The sequence below is a fragment of the Bos indicus x Bos taurus genome, chromosome 24 (genome assembly GCF_003369695.1).
Source record: "Bos indicus x Bos taurus breed Angus x Brahman F1 hybrid chromosome 24, Bos_hybrid_MaternalHap_v2.0, whole genome shotgun sequence".
NCBI classification, from domain to species: domain Eukaryota; kingdom Metazoa; phylum Chordata; class Mammalia; order Artiodactyla; family Bovidae; genus Bos; species Bos indicus x Bos taurus.
In genome coordinates, this window is record NC_040099.1 from 32,476,029 (window position 1) to 32,490,949 (window position 14,921).

General features: G+C 41.6%; 1 protein-coding gene across 7 annotated transcripts in view; it reads left to right on the forward strand.

Annotated features, from left to right (window-relative positions):
• Window positions 1–1,487: 1,487 nt before the first annotated feature.
• OSBPL1A (oxysterol binding protein like 1A) overlaps window positions 1,488–14,921 on the forward strand; it is a 230,192-nt gene continuing 216,758 nt past the window's right edge. The window contains exons 1-3 of one of the 7 annotated variants that reach the window (XM_027526164.1): window positions 1,537–1,754; window positions 6,531–6,664; window positions 11,639–11,815. The gene's annotated coding sequence lies outside the window, so the exon portion shown is untranslated. Of the gene's footprint in view, window positions 1,755–6,304; window positions 6,665–11,638; window positions 11,816–14,921 lie in introns of all 7 variants that reach the window. The other 6 variants (XM_027526166.1, XM_027526161.1, XM_027526163.1 and 3 more) reach the window with 6 other exon arrangements.

The following is a 14,921-nucleotide window of genomic DNA, read 5'->3' on the forward strand; positions in this document are numbered from 1 at the left end:
TGGTAGTCATGGTGATTACCTCCTGTTACTTTCATCTTCCTATTGGCTAGGATGTTTACAAACTCAATTTCGTGAACTGAAAAAAGAAATGAGTAGTGAATTTAGGCAATTAAATCATGTTAGTGAGAATTAAGGCTTTTGTGAAATAATGTGGATAATTTATTCAAGTAGTCAATTTTTGTTTTGGCTGTGAAGGTAATTCAGTATTCTTAGAAAATAAGCTCTGAAGTTTCCTTGTGAGGCAAATATGACTGCCTTAGTTACCACACAATTCACCCTTGAAGGATTGTGCTCTTCAAGTGCCTTTTTCACTAAGAAAAGATGATGCTAGCCTAGGACATATAAGCAAGGTTTCTTGTGTTCTCCAGGAACATTCTAAGAGATCTGACACATCATGTATCACAGACAAGTGCAATAGGTTCTCAACCAGGTTTCTAGACTTAACTGAAAACCTACGTCCCTTAAATATGATACCTGTTTATTAATGTTCATTACAGAAGAACATGTTCATTAAATACACTGGAAAATACAAGACAGTTGAAAATTTTTTTGTATGCTCGTAACTTCGTCTTTTTCAGCTATGCATGTTTTTAAAAGGTGTAATTACACTACAGTGTGTACTTTCATATAATAGACTATGTATTAACTACTCTGGCTAGACCTGTTGTGCGAGTCCGTAGAGATGGACTCTATGAAAGCTGTGTGATGGGGGGACGAAGTGAAGGAAAACTTAAATCTCTCTTTAAGCATACCTTACTCATATCCACGGAGAAGGCAATGGCACCCCACTCCAGTACTCTTGCCTGGAAAATCCCATGGACGGAGGAGCCTGGTAGGCTGCAGTCCATGGGGGGGGGGGGGGGGCAGGACTGAGCAACTTCACTTTCACTTTTCGCTTTCATGCACTGGAGAAGGAAATGGCAACCCACTCCAGTACTCTTGCCTGGAGAATCCCAGGGACGGGGGAGCCTGGTGGGCTTCCGTCTATGGGGTCGCACAGAGGCGGACACGACTGAAGCGACTTAGCAGCAGCAGCAGCACTCATATCCATCTTAGATGCTTACACCTGTATAGGATTTAAAGATCATCATGTGACATGTGAAAAGAGAGGTGCAGCTAATTTACACTGCCGATTAAGTTCCCACGAGTAAAGTCGCAACCAAAGCAGAAAAGAAAAAACCTGGGCAGCTGGGTAATGCACTGAGAATTTATAAATATATTTGCTTTGGCTTGGAGGGCTTCCTTTCCGTGCCACAGCTCTTGGGTGTCCTCGAAGTAGGGTCCGTACTTCTCTTGGGGCGGGGCGTGTGGAAGAAGCGTGAAGTCCTTGTTCCTCCAGACAGCAGTTGGCAAATCCTGGAACCATCCGCGGCGATCCGGGCGGGACTGGAGCGTGCTGGGGGCGGGGCGTGCCAGGTCGGGGGCGGGGCGTACCATCCGGGGGCGGGGCCGGGGGCCGAGCGCGCCACACGGCCCGCGCGCCGGTCACGTGGTGCCCGGGCAAGGCGTAAATAAAACCGGAGCGCGCGCGCGCTCGCGGGGCTGGTAGCGCGGAGGGGCGGTGCCACCTCGCTGAGTGGTCCCAAGCGGCCTCGCGCTCCGCCGGGCGCTGGGATCCCCGAGACCGACGATCCGCGGGGCCGCGAGTCTTCCGGGAGTGCGAGCCAGGTGACGGCCGCCTCCTGGGCGTGACGCGGGCAGCCTGCGATTGTGGTCCCCACCCCGGGAGATCTGGAACCCGGGTGACCGCGTAGGTCAGTTTCCTAGGGCCGGCTTCAGGGCAAGCGGGCTCTTCCCTGCATGGTGCTGGGGGAGGTCTGTCCGCGCGTGGTGGGGAGTGAGGGCACGTCTCCGAGGATGGGCAGAGTCTGGGTCTGGAGGTACCAGGCTCGGACCCAGACCTCGACCGCCCCGAAGTCCCTGGCTGCTCCGGCGCTGCAGGGAAGTTGTTGCAAGTAGTAAGACGTTGGCATTTCCACTCTGGGTGTTAGGACTTCGTCCCGGTGTCTCGTGCATTCCCTGAGAAGTCATCAGCTGCGTGCTTTCTAGGTACTTGGATGTGTGCATCCCAACTTTGAGTTTCCTACTATCCTGAGGAGGGTTGATTCACAGTGGAAGTCACGAGCTGTTCACGTGACCCTTCTCACTGTGTGCCTCGTGGTCAGTTCCCACTAGCACCAAAGACCATCAAAGGAGTTCAGAAACAGTATGAAAGATTGCAGCTGCCTAATAGAAACAATGCTGCAGTCGTGGGTCGCAAAGAGTCGGACATGACTGACCGACTGAACCGAATAGAAACAAAGATTTATTTACCCGGTGGCCCTGCTGTTTGGCAGGAGGCGTTGAAAAGGGTTGCCTTCATGTAGTTAATGTTAGTTGTGAAAGTCGTAGCTTTATGCAGATAGTGAAGTGAACCGTTGGCATGTGATATTAAGTTAAACTAGACTGTTAGAATGTTGCAAATTTAGTGATTAGGTGTTTGTGGGTAGAATCAGAGATGTATTTTTCTTGACAATCTCAGCCATATGGTAATATTATAATTGATGCATTCTGGGTTTAGAGTTCAGAATGTCCTCACCTCTTATTTCAGAATTTGAAAAATACTTCGATTTGTTTTGATGGCTTAGGAGTGTTCGGGTTCTGACTCTGATGCAAGGACGTTTTTTGCAGTGAGTAGTAGGTATAGTTTCTGGATCCCCCTGCTGAAATTTTAAAGGTCTCGGTGTTAATTACAGAATAGTTACAAAATCCACCCTCTTTTCCTCCCCTAGTTCTACTCTACGAGCTCTACCTACTACAATCTGTGGGTGGAGAAAGGGGAGAAAACTGTCAGTAATGGTTCCTTTTTAGAAAGTATCTTTTTCTTCTAGCCTTGAGCAACTGATAGGCAAAACAGGAGTTAACTGCTGCAAGTTGAATAGATTTATCTGAAGCAGTTGTGTATTAGTGTAGGGTTTTGCCAGGGCCTGTTTATCAGATGACACTTGTTGAATATCTCGTTTTTCCTCAGTAAAAGGTTGTGGGGTGGCTGATCCTTGTCTCTGGAGGCTCTCAGCCTTGCAGGTATTATTTGCACAGCACTTACACCTGTAATTCAGAACAGCTAAATGTTATTTCTGTAAAACATTGCTTTTTCCACTCTTTCCCCAAAGCAAAGGGAAATGATGCTTGTTTGGAACCAGCAACTAGGTAGAAAAATACAGCCAGTTTCTTTTGCATGATAACATGATGCATTGTCTATTTAACAAAATAAAATTTTTCTTCATGTGGTTTTATTTTACCTAGACACATCTGTATTTAATCATAATATATCAATCTTCATGCTTTGACAGTTTCTTACCTCTTGCTATTACAAGGAGCTGAGCTTTTGTACATTATGTGTATTCACTGAGAAAAGTAGGAGAAAGTAGAAATCATCTTAACTAATAACATATGGGGGAGAAAGCCAGGGCATGTAAAAAAAATTTGAAGTGGTTAATTAGCCAAGTCTGGTGGTAATTAGAACTTTATTGATTTGTAAATTCTTTCCAGATCCTAAAAAAGGACAGGTGTTAGCAGTATAATTAGCAACAAGCTTATACCGATCTTTTCAGAAGTTATTAATAAGGGCTCAGAAAAGATACTTTTGTGCATTTTGTACAGAATATATTGGTGATCATATCATATAATTATCTTATAGAATGTTCTTGATCCCTAGAAATGTAGGGTTTTCTCACTTATGTGTCCTCTTTCACTAATAACGTAGGCAAGTATAAGAAATACTTTTTAAACGCTTAAAGAGGATGTAGTAGGTCACTCTGAGTCACTATATTCATCAACCAGCAAACAGGGAATTCCTGTGCTATACAGTGAAAGTGGCCTTTAACTGTACAGTTTCCTAGCATGTGACAATGAAAGGTAACCACATTTTTACTTTGGTTAAAGTTTTCCTTTAAAGAAGAAGTTCTGGTCATATAGTGGGTAACTGATCAGTAATGCAGTATATTTCATTAGGGTTTGGAAGATAATTTTCAAATGTGGAAATAGGATACATTTAAATACACTTTATCTGACATATAAGGAATTTTATCATTAGAACGTGGTAGTTGATCAGCCTTCTTTTGGTGAATATTATTGTTATATAAAACTATATTCATCTAATTTGTGGACTTCTATGGGTCCAACCTATTTTGAAACTATAGTTAATAGTTTTTAGAATCTATGAAGTTCAGATTCAAATCAGGGATGAATGTAAGTGTTAGTTCTTGGTTGTAAAAGCAGATAAAATGCATAGCAATTTCAGGTTTAATCAATTTCATAAAGCAGGGAAGCTTATTTAATTTTTACCGGTTCTTTTAAACATTAGCATTTTCAACTGAATGAAGAAAAATCATAGCAAGAAGGATTATTCTTTTATTATGTCTGTATGGCATCCAAGTCAGTATGGGTATGTAATGAATATGAATAAGAGAAGATAATGTAAATAGGTCAAATATAATTTGGTATAGGCATTTTACATTGATTTCAGTGGCTTACAAACTGTAGTAAGACATACTACAATTATAGCCAGGTGTCTCTCATTTCTCCTGCAAAAAGGATGATGCTTTTGATCTGGGTACAGAGTCCTGTTGAAGTTAGAAAGTTTCACTGAATTAAAAACAAAGCGATTTTTAACTTAATTTCATATTTTTAAAAGAAAGAGGCAGGTGCTTCCTAAAATGACTTTAAAATTTGCTGTCATTTTCCTTAAATTGCCATATCTTGGATATCTTATTTCAATGAGTAAAGCTTCTTAAAATGAGAGGATTAAGCTAAAATTCAGATTCAGCTTCCTTGGTGTTCACACATGTGAACAATAACTAGGATCAGGGACCTTTAATTTTAGAGGCTGAATTGAGTTTTATGAAGTATATAGCATTAATAATATTTCACCCCTTGACTAGAAGTTCTAAATTCTGGTTGTGGCTGGTAAAGTCATACCCTTAGCAAGTACCCTTCGTGCTGTTCAGTTTCTTCATCTCTAAAAGTGGTGTTAGATTAAATATGAATCTGTCTGCTGCTGCTAAGTTGCTTCAGTCATGTGTGACTCTGTGCGACCCCATAGACGGCAGCCCACGAGGCTCCCCCGTCCCTGGGATTCTCCAGGCAAGAACACTGGAGTGGGTTGCCATTTCCTTTTCCAGTGCATTAAGGTGAAAAGTCAAAGTGAAGTCGCTCAGTCCTGTACAACTCTTAGCGACTCCATGGACTGCAGCACGCCAGGTTCCTCTGTCCATGGGATTTTCCAGGCAAGAGTACTGGAGTGGGGGAGCCATTGCCTTCTCCATGAATCTGTCTACCAAGGCTAAATTTCTAAAACAAGCAAAAATGCATTTAATTATTTGTGTTAGCAGAAATGTCATAGTTTTATACATATATGTTTGTATACACCTGTGTACAAATAGGTATATACACACATATACCTGGGATATAGAATATAAAAGAACTTAATAATTGTTTGCTAGGAACTAATAAGATTGATAGCTGCTGCTGCTAAGTCACTTCAGTCATGTCCGACTCTGTGCGACCCCGTAGACTGCAGCCCACCAGGCTCCCCTGTCCCTGGGATTCTCCAGGCAAGAACACCGGAGTGGGTTGCCATTTCCTTCTCCAATGCATGAAAGTGAAAAGTGAAGGTGAAGTCGCTCACTTGTGTCCGACTCTAGTGACCCCATGGACCTCAGCCTACCAGGCTCCTCTGTCCATGGGAGCAAAGCTATTTTATTTCTGTTGTCATGTTTTAATAGTCACTTTTTAAATATTTTCCTTATATTAAAATATAGTATTGGAAAAATATCGGGGAAAAAATATACCATTAAGCAGTTGAGTACTTTGGAATACAGTGCTGAGCACGCTGGGGTTTTTTTTTTTTTTTTTTTTTTGGTTTTAAAGACTTGGTTTGTAAAATATATTCATAAATATTTAATTTTTCTCACTATTCAAATTCTTAGCATACAGTATAATTCAAATATTTTAATAATGTATTACCAAGCATAAAATCAATATCTGAGAATTTTAAAAATAATCACAACATAGTCATAAGGTGTTTTGAATAGTTGGCTTCCTTTGACTTTTTACTAGTACAAAAGCTATTTGGCACTTGTTAGACTCATTTCAGATGCTTCCTCATTTTTTTAAATTGTAAATTACATAGAACGTAAAATCTTAGCCATTTTAAAATATATTATGCAGTAGCCACTGTCTCTGTCCGTCTCTAGAACTTTCTTATCCCAAATGGAAGCTCTGTACCCATTAAACACTAACTCTCCATTTTCTTCTCTTCCAGCTTCTGTTCACCACCATTTCAATTTTTGGCTACATGAATTTGTCTGCTCCAAATATCTTATATAAGTGGAGTCACATATTTGTCCTTTGGTGTCTGGCTTATTTCAAATAATGTGTTCTGGCTTCATCGTTATTGTGGCACGTTTCAGGATTTCATTCCTTTTTAAGGCTGAATAGTAGTCCATTGTACATTTGTAGTACATTTTGCTTATCCATTCATCTGCCAGGGGGCACTTGGACAACTTCCACCTCTTGGCTGTTGTGAAGAACCCTTCTGTGATCGTGAACAGATATCTCTTTCAAGAGTCCCTTGAGTTCTTTTGGGCGTACTCTCAGAGAAGTGGAGTTGCTGGATCATCCGGTAATTTTATGTTTAAGTTTTTGAGCATCACCGTGCTTTCCTGATATTTTATGATGTCCCGTTAAACATTGCTGTATTTGTGATCTAATAAAGTTAGCCTTGGATGTCTTTGAATTTTAACTTCAGACACCTTTAAGAACTTTTTTGAAAGGTAATTTTTTTTTTATTCTTGTAAGATTGCACCATGTGGCATGTGAGATCTTAGTTTCCCCAGCCAGGGATTGAACACAAGCCCCTCTGCACTGGGAGCACAGAGTCTTATCCACTGGACTGCCAGGGAAATCCCAAAGCACATCATTTAATATTTTGAATTTCTGGTACTTGAGTGAATTGGCTCTGATTATTGAACTTTACTGTCTTTGATTTCTCTAGGAATTTTCTTTTTTGATTCTGTAAAAGTTCAGCTGGAATAGTAAAGAAAAATAGACATTCAGTTTGTAACATAACAGACCTCTGACTGAATTGAATGAGTTGATTGCCCTTTAAGTTACAGTTTTAGGGTTTCTCTGCCAAGATTTCAGAGTTGTTAGAGCCACAATTTATCCACTGTAATTAATGGACATTTAGTGGCGTATATCAAGTATGCTGCTGCTGCTAAGTCACTTCAGTCATGTCCGACTCTGTGCGACCCCATAGACGGCAGCCCACCAGGCTCCCCCGTTCCTGGGATTCTCCAGGCAAGAACACTGGAGTGGGTTGCCATTTCCTTCTCCAAGGCATGCAAGTGAAAAGTGAAAGTGAAGTCGCTCAGTCGTATCTGACTATTAGCGACCCCATGGACTGCAGCCCACCAGGCTCCTCCATCCATGGGATTTTCCAGGCAAGAGTACTGGAGTGGGGTGCCATTGCCTTCTCCGATATCAAGTATAGGAACCAGTTTAATTAAGTAATGTACAGGCTTCCCTTGTGACTCAGCTGGTAAAGAATCCGCCTGAATTGCAGGAGACCTGGGTTTGATCCCTGGGGTGGGAAGATCCCCTGGAGAAGGGAAAGGCTTCCCACTCCAGTATTCTGGCCTAGAGAATTTCATGGACTGTATCGTCCATGGGGTCGCAAAGAGTCAGACACAACTGAGCAACTTTCACTTCACTCAGAGTGTTTATACAAGAGCAAAATGTAAATTTGCTTTCCACAAAATAATTCAGAATTAGAAGCTTGTCTTCCCCAGTGAACCTTGGAGGAGGGAAGTCAAGGCAAAGTGGCCTCTAGTCTCCCAGTTTTTGAAGCTTAAGATGTTTTTGTCTATTTTCTTGAACATTTTCTTGGCCATTAAAATCTCGTTAATTAATCTTAAAAACAAGAGTTTGGAGCTGCATGTATGTGAAAAGAATGGCTGAATACATCCACAAAGTGATACTGAAAAATATCTATACTATGTGTACTGACAGAATGTTGTTCAAAATCTAGTCTCATAAGATGCACTAAGGTTTACTTGTCCTTCTTTTGGCTTAAACATCAGAGACAGTGCTTTTCTGAAATAAACTCTCCTGAGTCCAAAGAGTATTTTTTAACATCTATTCAACATTTGAATTTGGATTCTTTGATTTTTGTATTTTTTCTAAAGTTAACTGTTGTTCATTCACTAAGTTGTGTCCGACTCTGTGACCCCATGGACTGCAGTACCCCAGGCCTCCCTGTCCTTTACTATCTCCTGGAGTTTTGTCCAGTTCATGTCCATTGAGTCATGAGTGATGGTGATGCTATCCACCCATCTCGTTCTCTGGTACCCCCTTCTCTTCCTGCCTTCAGTTTTTCCCATCATCAGGGTCTTTTCCAGTGAGTCGGCTCTTCACATCAGGTGGCCAAAGTATCAGTCCTTCCAATGAATATTCAGGACTGATTTCCTTTAGGATTGACTGGTTTGATCCCCTTGAAGTCCAAGGGCTCTCAAGGGTCTTCTTCAGTGCCAGAATTTGAAAGCATCAGTTCTTCTGCACTCAGTCTTCTTTATGGTCCAGCTGTCACATCCATACATGACCATTGGAAAAACCATAACTTTGACTATGCGGACCTTTGTGGGCAAAGTGATATCTCTGCTTTCTAATAGGTTTGTCATAGTTTTCTTTCCAAAGAGCAAAGGTCTTTTAATCTCATGGCTCAGTCATGGGCTGCAGTGATTTTGGAGCCAAAGAACATAAAATCTGTCACTGTCTGCACTTTCCCCCCTTCTATTTGTTAACTGTTAACCACAAATTATTCATAAGTTAGAGATGTATTAATATCCAATTAGCAGTGATCATCCTCAATAATCCTGGAATGTATACTTTAAAAGATCTTCCTTTTTTTGCTGTGATTTTAGTATCTTGTGGCATATAAGGAGGAAAAAACCTTCATTTTTTGATCACTGGATGAAAATGTACCACTTATAATAAACACGTTACTTTTAGACCTTCCTATCAGTCTATCTTGGTTGCTTTGATCTTGAAAAACTTAAGTCCACGTTCATCCATTCATCCATCCATTCAATGTTTGGTTGCTTGCTGTGTTCTAGGTGCCTTGCTGGATACTAGGGATAAATATAGTGGGGACACATAATAGACTTGGGGCCCTTTTTCTAATTAAGTTTCTAGTATAGTATGGGGAGAACAAAGAAATGACCACACGAGCACCTACAGACTAATGTTTGTGGCAAACGTGAGGTGCTGTGAAGGCTTACTAAGGGGAACTAGTTGAAGTTGGGAGTGGAGATGGCAAGTTAGACCGTGAGAAATGTGGATAGTAATTTATTTGTACAGTTGACTTTTCTATAACATAAGTTATCAGGAATTCCCTGGTGGTCCTGTGGTTAGGACTTTGCATTTTCAGTGCCATGGCCCAAGTTCAAGCTCTGGTTGGGGAACTAAGATCCTGCAAGCCTTGCAGTGTGGTGCCTGCCCCCAAATATATATAAATATTATATATATTTAATATGTACTATATATTAAAATATACATAGATAAATTTGTTTTATATGGATAAAATATAAAAATATATAGATAAAACATAAACATATTTTTAAATGTTTTAAATATAAATACATAAACATATATTTTTAAATATTTTAAATATAAAAATACATAGATAAAACATAAAGTTATCCTAATGCAAGGCCTGGTTTTATTCATTAGTGTATCACCACCTAATAAAACGGTGCCTGTACCGTGGTCCGCCCTCAGTGAAGTGTTTATTGACAGTAACGCAGTGACAGAAGAGAAAGGGAAAGGGATGCTGGCCTAGTGGTGGTGAACAAACTGCAGCTCCTTGTGGACTTCACGGTGGACACCTTCCTGGCCCATGCTGGCTAGATGCCAACCTGAGTGAAGTTTTAGCTACTACAGATGTATTGAATTTAGCATCTTCAGGTATGCATAGATAGTGGCAGACTTTGCCTTATAATGGTTCTTGGATTAAGAAAAAATACAAATGTTTTTATGTCTTGGTTTGGAATATGATAGTTTGTTTGCGGCATAGCAGAAAGGAACATAACGATCATGTTTTACTGGGCTAATTAAATAGTACTGTTATCATTTTAAGAAGTTTGCTTGGTCTTTAAATTACAGATATTTTTGGAGCTGTGCTGCTCTGATTTGGTGTTAGAGCCACTAAGGGAGAAGGAAAAAGTGTCAGCCTGTCAGGCCCCTCTCCTGTCCCCCCACCCCGCCACCCCTCACCATTCCTTTCCAAAGTAACAGAAGTTTAGAAAGGAACAGTGTTGAAATGCCTGCTTGCATTTTGGGATTTATCCTCAAGGTCTTGCTTATTTGACTGTGTCCCAAGCCAAGTGTTAACAGTTGCAAACCTTTGAGTCTGCTTAGCCTTTGGACAGAGCGGCTAGTTTCAATGGATGTGGTGGTAAATTGTTTTGAAAAGGAGAGGCGACCCCGTCCCGCACAAGCCCACTGTCAGCAGCTGTCCTGTCTCATACTAAGACTGCTGCTGCTACGTTGCTTCAGTCATGTCCGACTGTGCGACCCCATAGACAGCAGCCCACCAGGCTTCCCGTCCCTGGGATTCTCCAGGCAAGAACACTGGAGTAGGTTGCCATTTCCTTCTCCAATGCGTGAAAGTGAAAAGTGAAAGTGAAGTTGCTCAGTCGTGTCCGACTCTGTCGACCCCATGGACTGCAGCCCACCAGGCTCCTCCATCCATGGGATTTTCCAGGCAAGAGTACTGGAGTGGGGTGCCATTGCCTTCTCCGCATACTAAGACTACTCTCACCTATTAAGGTACTTAAAAATCTGTGTCTCAGGAAGTTGTCAGCATCAGAAAGGAGCTCTATCTACCCAGCCTCCACTGGCCCTTTAACCCCTACCCCCAGCCGGCTTAGTGTGGGCTTCCTCTCTTCAAGGCTAATCCTCCCCTTGGGCTTTTCATCCACCTACTTCAGGCTCTTCTAGGATCTTTCTCATCTTCATTCTTTCTCCTGCCTTTCAAGCTTTTCCTCTCTCCTGGCTCTAGCCCCACAGCTATGAACATGCCCAGGTATCTAAAAATCTGAAAACGGAACTTATCACCAGCCCTTCAAACAAAGTCTCTCTAAAGGAGTTTGCTGCACTCTCTCCCCATCGTCCCACTTTTACTCCTCAGTTTACCCCCGTCTGTTTGCGGGTCTGTCATTTCTACTTGAAATATTCTTGAATTCACCTTCTTCTTGCCAAATCAGCTGCGTTTTCAGGCCTTGTTCCTGCTCTTCCTTAGACATTTCACACCTTCTAACCCCCGGAAACTCCTCTCTTGGTTGACACTCCCACCCTCTTCTGGTAACACCCCACCCCGCCCCCCATCCATGCTTAGATCTTTCTTGCTACATCGTAGTTGCTGGCCTCCTTTCCCTTCACTCTTGCTCTTCTTTCAGTAAGAGGTCCTGATTACCCCCATGATTTTCATGAACACTAATGTACTGACTATTGTACTTCTCCCCTAGAACTGTTTTCTTGTGCTCAGGCTGGTATAAGCTGGTTGCTTACCAGACATCTCCCTCTCTTTTTTCGACAGGAATCTCAAACTCACCACGACCAAATGGAATCACATCTTCACCCAAGACTGTTCCTGGTGTAACAGTTGTCCAGCTGGGGCAGAAACCTTTGTCCTGCTGGTCTTGGTGACCTCCTCAGTCTTCAAGTCCCAGCTTGAATTTCACTTTCTCTGTGGTTCCTTCCTTCACTAATGCAGGTAAAGGGCTAGTCACCCACTTTGTCCTCTGGACAGCCACTGTCCCTTGCTTATTACTGTACTTGGCACATGTTGGTGTGACCGAGCACATGTGTGCCCTGTCTGGAGGGCAGCGACTGTGTGATACCTCCAGTGCCTGTAGCAGTTTCTGTCCTTGGGTACTTTGCAACCTTTGAATAATTTTTTTTTTTGACCATGCCCCTCGACTTTCAGGATCTTCGTTCTCTGACCAGGGATTGAACCTAGGCCCCAGCAGTCCTAATCACCGGACCACCAGGGAATTCCCAAACCTTTGAATAATTCTTAATCTCAGTTCCAGCACTTATCAGTAACTGTTGTGGTGAATATGATATTATTGAATATATGAATATTACTGTGGACTGTTAAATAAATAATAGACTTGACTGTACCTTTTTCATATTTATTATACAGAAGTTGAAAAACTTTACAACTTTTTTTCTGTAAACCCAGTATGGTAAGAACCCAAGGTAACATTAAACAACTTCTAGTATGTTCTGAAGATACTTCAAGTGTTCTTTGATTCATTCTTGAAAAACAGGAGAAAAATATTAAATGAACATTTTTTTGTGCCATCTCTTATGCCAGCAAAAGTAGATTGTCACTTCTTATAAAATGTACTTGTCTCGCTAAAATATATATAAAAAATCACCTATGATGAAATGTCCATTTAATTTGACAAGATTTTTTGTTTTATATCTTCAGTAACTTTTCTTATAAGGATTAAATGCTGTTATATTGTAGGGAGTTCAGAAAGCATAACTGTCAAAAGACAATCAAAGCCATTCATAACTTCACTGTAAGAAGTAACCACTGTTATCCTAATGCATTTTTCTTTTTCTGTGAATTTGTAAAGAGATTGTTACATTAAATCCGTCTGACTTGATGATACATTGCAGTGCCATGGTTTTAGAAATTCCTTTTATAACCTTGTTGATGATTTTATAGTATTCAGTTTTGTGAACAAACCTTTACTAATGGACATTAACATATTTGCTTTATAAATAGGGCTGCAGTGAATATAAGTATAAAGCTTTTTAAATGACTAATGGAGTGTTTTAATAAGCATGCACTGTAAATGAAGCGGAGGTGATTTAGGGTGGTTAGTGTAAATGCCGATCAACAATCTGTTGAGAAGAAAGGACATTATGGTGACTGCTAGATGACATCTCCTAGGAAAATATTCTCTGAAATCAGTCCCTGGGTTAGAGTCTGAGTTTGTTTTCCCTGAGGGTTTATAAGAGCCCTTTCAAGGGGACGTGAGTGAGTTCTGGGCGCTGAGGGGTTATCTGGTAGCGCTCTGAAGGGACCAGGTTCTGGGCCCCTGCCGGCAGGAGTCTGTGAGGTAAACAGGCTGCTCTTCCTGTTCTTCTAAGCACACGGAGGCCCAGCTCTAGTTCTCAGGAATGGGTGGACACAGAAGACTTGCAAGGAGGGACATGGGTACCCACAGCTGATCAGGCAGCAGAACACAGACAAGCAGAAGCGTGACTAGCACAAAGCCCAGACAGTCCAAGGATGGTTAAGATCCAAGCCAGGCACACACTTAACTCCTAAGTATTTTACTCTTTACCCACTGCCTTCTGGCCTTCAGAGTTTCTCACAGAAATATGATCATCTTTTCGAGGATCCCTTGTGTGGCATTTTGCTTTTCTCTTGGCTTGCTTTCAAAATTCTGTTTTTTGAAAGTGTGAGTATATATCTCCAATTTCATCGTCGTGTTCCTTGACTTCTTGAATATTTATGTTCATGTCTTTGACCAAATTTGGGAAGTTTTTGGCCATTATTTCTTCAAATGCTCTACCCCCTTCTCTCTTCTGGGACACCTGTGATTCCTGTATTGGTTTGCTTGTTGGTGTCCTACAGATCTCCTAAGTTGGGGTCACTTTTCTTCAGTCTTTTTTGTTTCTGGTCCTCAGAGTTATTAATTTCTGTTGTCCTGTCTTCAAGTTCACTGACTCTTCCTGCTCAAATCTGCTTTTGAATCCCTCGAGTCAAATTTTCACTTTAGTGACTGCACTTTTAAGCTGCAAAATTTCTTTTTGGCTTCATTTTAGGTTTTCTATCTTTATTTCCATTTTGTTTATACATCTTGACTTTCTCTGCTTCTTCCTTTAGTTCTTAATCATTTTTAAGACAGTTGTTCTAAAATCTTTGTCTGGTATGTCTGCCATCAATTCTTCTTCAGGGACAGTTTCTGTTGACTTGTTTTTTTCCTTTGAGTGGGCCCTGCTTTCCTGTTTCTTTGTGTGATTTGTGTCTTTTTGGGAGGGAACAGTACTGCTGAAAACTGGACATTTGAATCTAATGCAATAACTCTAAAAATCAGATGCACCCTCTTCCCCAGGGTTTGCTATTGTTTTTGTTTTGATGTAGACTGCCTCTGTGCTGAAGGCCAGCCTGAGGTATAAACTTAAGGTTGTCTCATGTCTTTTGGGCTTTTGGGTGGGAATGAGCAGTCATGTTGTAATTTCCCCCACATATGCATTTGGTTGTAAATGTCCTAGTTTTTACTAGAGGAAAATTAAGGGGAAATTTAGGGGGAAGATGGAAAAATGAATGGGGGGCAAAAGGGTGCTAGCTGTTTAAATCTTCTGGCATTCCAGCCCACTGGAAAGACCTGCAACAAGGGGCCAGATGCAGCAACAGTGGCTGCCCACTTGTTTGTCTGCATGTCTGTGATCAAAAGCAGCAATCAGTGATCAGAGCCTAGCTCCCCAGTATTTGGAGCACAGGGTCCTTTTTGCCAACCTTGACTGCAGCAGGCTGCTCCAGGAGCATGTGTACAGATACCTACCAAGTGTCTGAAGGATAGGGAACTGCTGCTCTGCTAAGAGCTGAAATCACCACAGTTACCTTCCAAGTCTTCCCTGGCAGTTGCACGTCTTCAGGAGGCTCCAGAGTTCCACAGTAGTTACATCAGACAGATTCTGCAAGTGCACTTGTTGTGCAGGTGGAAAGACAGGTCCTGGAGTTTCTTACTTGGCCATCTCCTGGCATCCTCCCTGGGTATTTGCGTATTTTGAAATTATTTCATCTTGGCAGTTTGTTGTCTCTTCCTCCCTCTGCAACATATGTGTGCAATAAC